Here is a 6,475-nt window from a genome sequence, read left to right on the forward strand (position 1 = left end):
CCTAAACTTTGTGTTGCATACAGAATAAAAAAATGTAAACAATTATGTTGTTTGTCTCCTTCGTTGTGATGGACTTAAAGAGCATATGGAAAAAACGTTACATTTTTCTAGTTTAGAGCCAATTCGGTTTCTATGAAGCCCAATAGAGTCATTGGACTGAAGATTAGTTTGTTGTCTTTATTCATGGTCACATAATTGGCTGGCTCTTTAAACTCCTGGCTCGTCACTACATTCTGTGTAGGTCTCTGTCTGTGAGCCTTTGCTCTGTTTTTATTCAGCTTTGTCAATGCCGCTGCACCAATAGTCTCTGGGAAGTGTTTTGAAAAGATGTTTATTCAAATCTGCTCAACGAGGTCAAATGATCTCTACTAAAATGGTCTCTTTAAATCCAACAATGCGTGAATGATCTTGACCGGCTCTTTTTGTAAAGGGTGTTGAGATCAGAAATAATAATAATAAAAGACGAAATATTGATTCCCTTTTGATTCAGAAGACTTGATAGCCCTGAATCTAACTGTGGCTCCAGGCATCCAGAGCTGCACTGAAAGAAGCTCATTCGCCTCTGGTGACATAGTCGAGGCTGGATTTGCTTTAAATCTCTTAGTTGATTCAAGATTTCTTTATTTAGTCCCGAAGGAAATTTGCCTTGGACGTACAGGCTGCTGCATAACACACAACACGACAGAATGATGAGAACTGATGACATTTTAACAATAATCTCTGTTTTAAAACATAGCTATTTCCGATCCAAACACTTTCACTTATTGTCTCCCTGACGCTCTTTGTCAATAATTAACTTCCTCAGAGAGCACATTTACAGGACTGGATCATTTCCATTTAAAATTGTATTTGCAGCATTTGTTTATTTCCATTGTTTTCAGAATATGGGTTTTTGCATTGTTTATGTATATGTATTAGGATTTATGTTGTTTCGGCTATTTTGCAGCAGGTTCTTTTTCAATTGCAGTGTGTTGCAGTCATTGCATTTAGTGTTGGAATTTTTCATGTGCTGTGACTTTGGATTGTTTCTGAATATGCTCCATGTTTCTCGTAATATCAGTCACTGCCTTTGTAATAACTGTAAATAGCTCTGATTAAACAATTCCTCGCAAAAATAAGGTGACAAAAACAGGTTGGTCATGTTTTACTTGATTTCATGCTCACATGTTCTGGTAGCCCTTGTAGTTCTCATACTGATTTAAATCAGTCATTAGATTATCATGTCATTGCTCATGAACTAAGCTTTGAAGCACAGTTAGGTTCGACATCATTCCAATGCAAAAAGAAATCTTTTGTGAAGCAATACTGTACTTTAAAGACGAAAGTAACGGTAACAGTAGCTATACACTAAAGGCCTGATTTACAAAACGTTTTTGTGTCTTCCTGCTTTCCGCCCAAACTCTCTGTGATGTAAATTAGTAGAGCGCTGTCTGAAATACTACCGCCTCCATCAGGTTTGCACCTGACGTCATTCACGCAAATATTCTTCGTAAATCACCCGCAAAACGCCCACAAACCAAATGTGCAAATTTTTGCAGTGAACAGGCAATTTAGTATTCTTTATTTGAGATCTTAGTAAATCAGGCCCTTCGTCACATTCTGGTCAAGAACAGAGACTGTTGATCGTAATTGCAGATCTAAAAATACTTTTCTGCCATAAGAAAGTGAAAAATGTGACAGACAGCAAAATCAAAACTTGCTGTTAAGGTTATAAAGTATGCAATGGCTACATTGAGCTGCTAACTGTTTCCTGCAGTAGTTCACACAGGGCAGCAGTTAATATTGTTCATAGTCATTAAAAACTTGTACCAAAATCAAACCAGCTTGCTTGATTTGTCAGATTAGCAGGTTAGCTTTAATTGCCATCTGTGTCTGATATTTTATTTCAGGACAATTTACATTGCAAAATGTTAATGGTATAATCATAATCAATGTTGTAATAAAAATACGGAATTGATTACTTAGTAATCACATCTTTTTTGCTATTTTGTTTTCTCAAAAAGCTACAAACCCAACTCAGTCAAGTATTAAATCAGACTTCTGGACAGCGAAACAGATAAAACTAGTAAATATGGCAAAAATGACTTGGTGGTTTAAAAAAGAACATAATTTGCCTTGTATTGCTTTACAAGTTTACATGTAACTTCAGTCCCTGAACAATAATTGTTCTTCCTGACACTGTGACTTTAATTTCCACTGCCTCCCTGCTCTCTGCTGTCTTTCCATCTGTCTCGCCTTCTTCTGCCAACACTGTGGTTGTGTATGTGTGTGTGAATGCCTGTGCGCTTATTGTACACCCTCAAGTATGTTTCCAGGTCTGTGAGCTTGTATCAAGACACAGCATGGTTTGGCAATTGGTGAGCTGTGAATGCCAGTTTGGGGGAAAGAATCATGTGCCCAACAGTTCAGAGGAAAGATGAGAGAAATGTTACTTCCTGGAAGAGCCACAGTGACAAAGAATTATTTTCGGCACACAGAGGCCATTCAGGTACATGTCCGGTACATCTGTACCTGGTCTGCATTCTCATTAGTCTAGTTCCTGTGGAGAGGAAAGAGAGCAACAATTTGTTGTTAGAGCTGGCTTTCAAACACAGTAAGAGCCAACAGAAATGCAAATGTTCAAAAAATATTGTTTGGATAACAGGATGCACCGATATTTGGAAGTCTTACAAACGGACATTTGAACTTTTGATAGTAAAATACCCAATATGGTAAAACTGTCAAAGATTTGTAAGCATGTTTGATGTTGTGAGGTTTTATTTTCTGTATTCTATTGCATTTTCATGAATGTATGGTCACTCCATAGCAAATATAATATAATAATATAATAAGCTAATACACACATCAGCTCCACTGGCTGACATAATTATCTGAAACAGCAAGAAATTTTTCCTGACCAGCACGTTGGTTTAGAGAAAGTGTGTGTGTGTGTGTGTGTGTGTGTGTGTGTGTGTGTGTGTGTGTGTGTGTGTGTGTCTTATTCCATTAGTAAGTATAGCTTTAGGCTGGTTTACATTTGCATAATGAAGTCAATAACACTGCCCCACTGGGAGGGAGCATGGTGACATTATTACTAATTTAATAAGAAGACTGGAATTTGTGAGAGTGTGTGTTGTGTGTGTGTGTGTGTGTGTGTGTGTGTGTGGATGCCAAAGATGGAATAGGACAGAGATAAGAAAGATGAAGGGAATAATATATGTTGAGAAACGGACAAGAGGGGGAGTTGGAGACCAAGGGAACGAAACGGGGAGCCAGAGGTGGGGTTGATGAGAGGACATAAAGTTAGAGAGGCAGAGAGAAGTGTGGAAGGAGGGAGGAAAGTACAAGGTGAGAGAGGAGAAAGAGAGAGATAAAACCAGGGAGGGTGAAGGAGTCAGACAGTAATGAAGGAGCAGAGAGTGTTATGGAGTGACAGAGATGTATGGTGATGTGTGACTCTTGTGTTGTTCTCTGATTTTTATCCAAGGCTTGGTGTCCTTTCTGTTGTTTGCTGGTTTAAGGCCTGCAGGTGTAAAAATGTATCTGTACCACACATCAGAAACCAAACATTTATTTTTATAAATATAAATTAAATACAAAAGGTTAAGGTTAAAATATAAAATTATGATTAATATTTATTATAAACTCTCAGTAAAATGAAAAGTTTGAAGTTTAGATTTAAAGAGAGAGACTATCAGAAAGTGAAGTGGAGAGCTTGTTCGCTGTGTAGCATAAATGCAGCTACTCTACTCTGGTTTGTTTGAGAAGAGGAGGCATTTTCAGGTCAGGTCAGAATTAATTGTAAGTGTTATACAGCGATTAGCCACAAATGTACTTAAGGACCATTTTATAATGATTTGTCTTTAGCCTCAACCGTAAATGAGGTCTTGGGGGCAATTCTTAATGACAAAGTGTATCAGTATCAGAAGACATGTTAACAGAATTATGTAGTGCTTGAAACTTCCATCAAGCTTTGATGAATGGTAATTAAGCTTCACAGTGTCAATCTGAGTGGTTTGGCTCTACATAAAAACAGAAGTATTGCTGGAAGTGCAACTTAGTGTGATTAAACTACAACTCTCAGAAGCCACTGGTATACTTTCCTTTTTCTCTTTCAGAAGTGCTGACCTTATCAAACAGGTGTTTTTCACTTTCACCTCACATTCTCCTGGTTTTGTTCCTGAACATTTTCGAACAAATTCTAAGAAGAAAATAATCTTTTCCTACCTTTAAACTCTCACTTATACTTGCTTGTGTATCTGTTATCTCTTTACGGAAACACACGGAAACACAAAACCACACCACTCTGGCTGCACTTGTATGGTGCAAACTTGAGCGTTCGTGTTGATTACTGTTCGTTTCATCAGAATGTCTTTGGATGGGAGGAGGGGCTGTAGTGATGGGAAATGTGAGAGACAGCTAGGTGAAACACCAGTGTGTTTACTTCTGCATGCCTGAATGTGTGTTTATGTGAAGCTTCTGCTGTGTTTATATGCCATGCATCTCGTGCTTCTGCAATACCATAATTTGATGGGAATTCACAACGTTACTGATATTACAAAATGTAATATTTAAGTGTAAAGGCATAATGAAAGCCGAACTTAGTTATGTGGCTGTAGCTCGACCTTAATCGGCAAAGGGCTTGTGAAAAATTACAAATAATAATGGAAATTATTGTGCACCTTTTCATATGCAGTTGACAGAAGGATGTCTCCATTTCAGGGTTAGATATATGCAACACTTAACTGGAGAGGCCCTATCGAAGAAGACATAACAGCACAGCATTCATGTCCATGACATCTACCAGACTGTCTTTTTCCAAACAGTTTCCCTACACTCCGAGTGCTCACAGTAATGAGAGTTGATCATGCTAGGAACCCATGGACACTGACATAGTCACAGAGTCCTCACAGGGCACCCTCAGTACAATGAAATAAACTATCCTCTGTCTTTGAGATGGTAACACAACAATACAATATGTCTGGCCTCGTAGAACAGCAAGTATTCCTCCATATGTCCCTATCATTAGCAACATTCAGGAGGCTTGACTGATGTCTGCATTTTTCTTTTTTTGCAGACAAATTGAACTGCCACCCTCTTATCATGAATTCATCTATCCTCTTTCACTGTAAATACTTGCCGCTCTCCAACACATGGTTGTGTCACCTCAACCTTGCAAGGGACTATTCTTAATCTGACAGAATATGTTTCAAAGTTGCTGACAATGAGCACAAGGGTTCCCCGTCTATCCAATGTTTTAGGTTCTGTGGTGATTGAAGAACCTGTTTTTTTTTTCACACCGGTGTCTTAGTAAAGCAAGTAGAACTTAAAGCCAACATATAGCCCATTGTCAGAATTGTTCTTATATAAAGACAGTTTTGTCCTGACATGTTTCAGCCACTAATGCATAATCTCCTTTACTAACCAATACCTTTTCAATTGGACATTCTAATTTTCTTAGTTTTCTAGATTCACTAGTTTTCTTACTTTGACTCATTCTTTCCCAATCAGCACAGAGCAGAATGTTTTACTGCTTACTTTTCAGCATGGATCTGGCATTGTTGACCCAATTATTCCCTTGAAGGAGATCGTTTTTTTCAGTAGGGTCCATTGGCTTTGAAAGAAAAACTTTTGCCTTCTCTCCAACAGTCCCCAACTTTTTCTTGGGTTTAGTCTTACACAAGATAAGACCTACATTTTTGTGTGTTTGGGAATGATGTGTGTGTTTTTTTTTAGTGGTTGTTGTGTCCCACCAGTCCTCCGAGTGTCCTACATATAAAAGAGGTCCAGTCCAATGTTAACACCAGCTGCTGTCTGTATCTCTAATTATAGCCACTGCAGTGGAGGCTCCCAGGGCAAGACTGGGGATCAGGTTACTCCTTCCCACTGCTCTCTGACATCGACATACACAAACACACATACAAAGACATTCTCATTTTAACTGAAACTCCAAAACAGCTTCTGACAGGCTTTAATAACTCACACAGAGCTCAAATAGATATTTATCCACTTATCTATATAGCCCTTACTGTGACTACTGTTTGACAAGGCAGGACATGAGCGATGACAAACTGTGGTTGGAAAATTTTTTGAATTAAGGTTCTGAGTACTTTATTTTTTCAGTTGCTCTCAAGGACACAAAGTATGAAATGCTCTATCTTTTGTTAAATCTCTTGGTGTTTCTGTAGAACCAACAAATCGTTAAATGCTTTAAAACTCACAACAGGCAGTAAAATAAAAAGAATCACTTCATAACTAAATTCTGCATTTCTTGGATATCAATTACATGGATATTATGTCATTTACAGAGGCAGTTTCGAAGGGTTTGGAAATGGTGTAATGGGTCTCCTGGAGGTTGAAAATGTAACATCAGCTGTTGGCTGCCTCTCGCTGCCTATATCATTATAACATGATTAATAAGCTTGGTGTTTCTGAACCATAACACAGGAGAGTTGTAGACCTTCTCCCCCATCAAGTTTTTCTTTCCCCTCTCTCT

Source organism: Symphodus melops (assembly GCF_947650265.1).
Source record: "Symphodus melops genome assembly, chromosome: 1".
Lineage (NCBI taxonomy): Eukaryota > Metazoa > Chordata > Actinopteri > Labriformes > Labridae > Symphodus > Symphodus melops.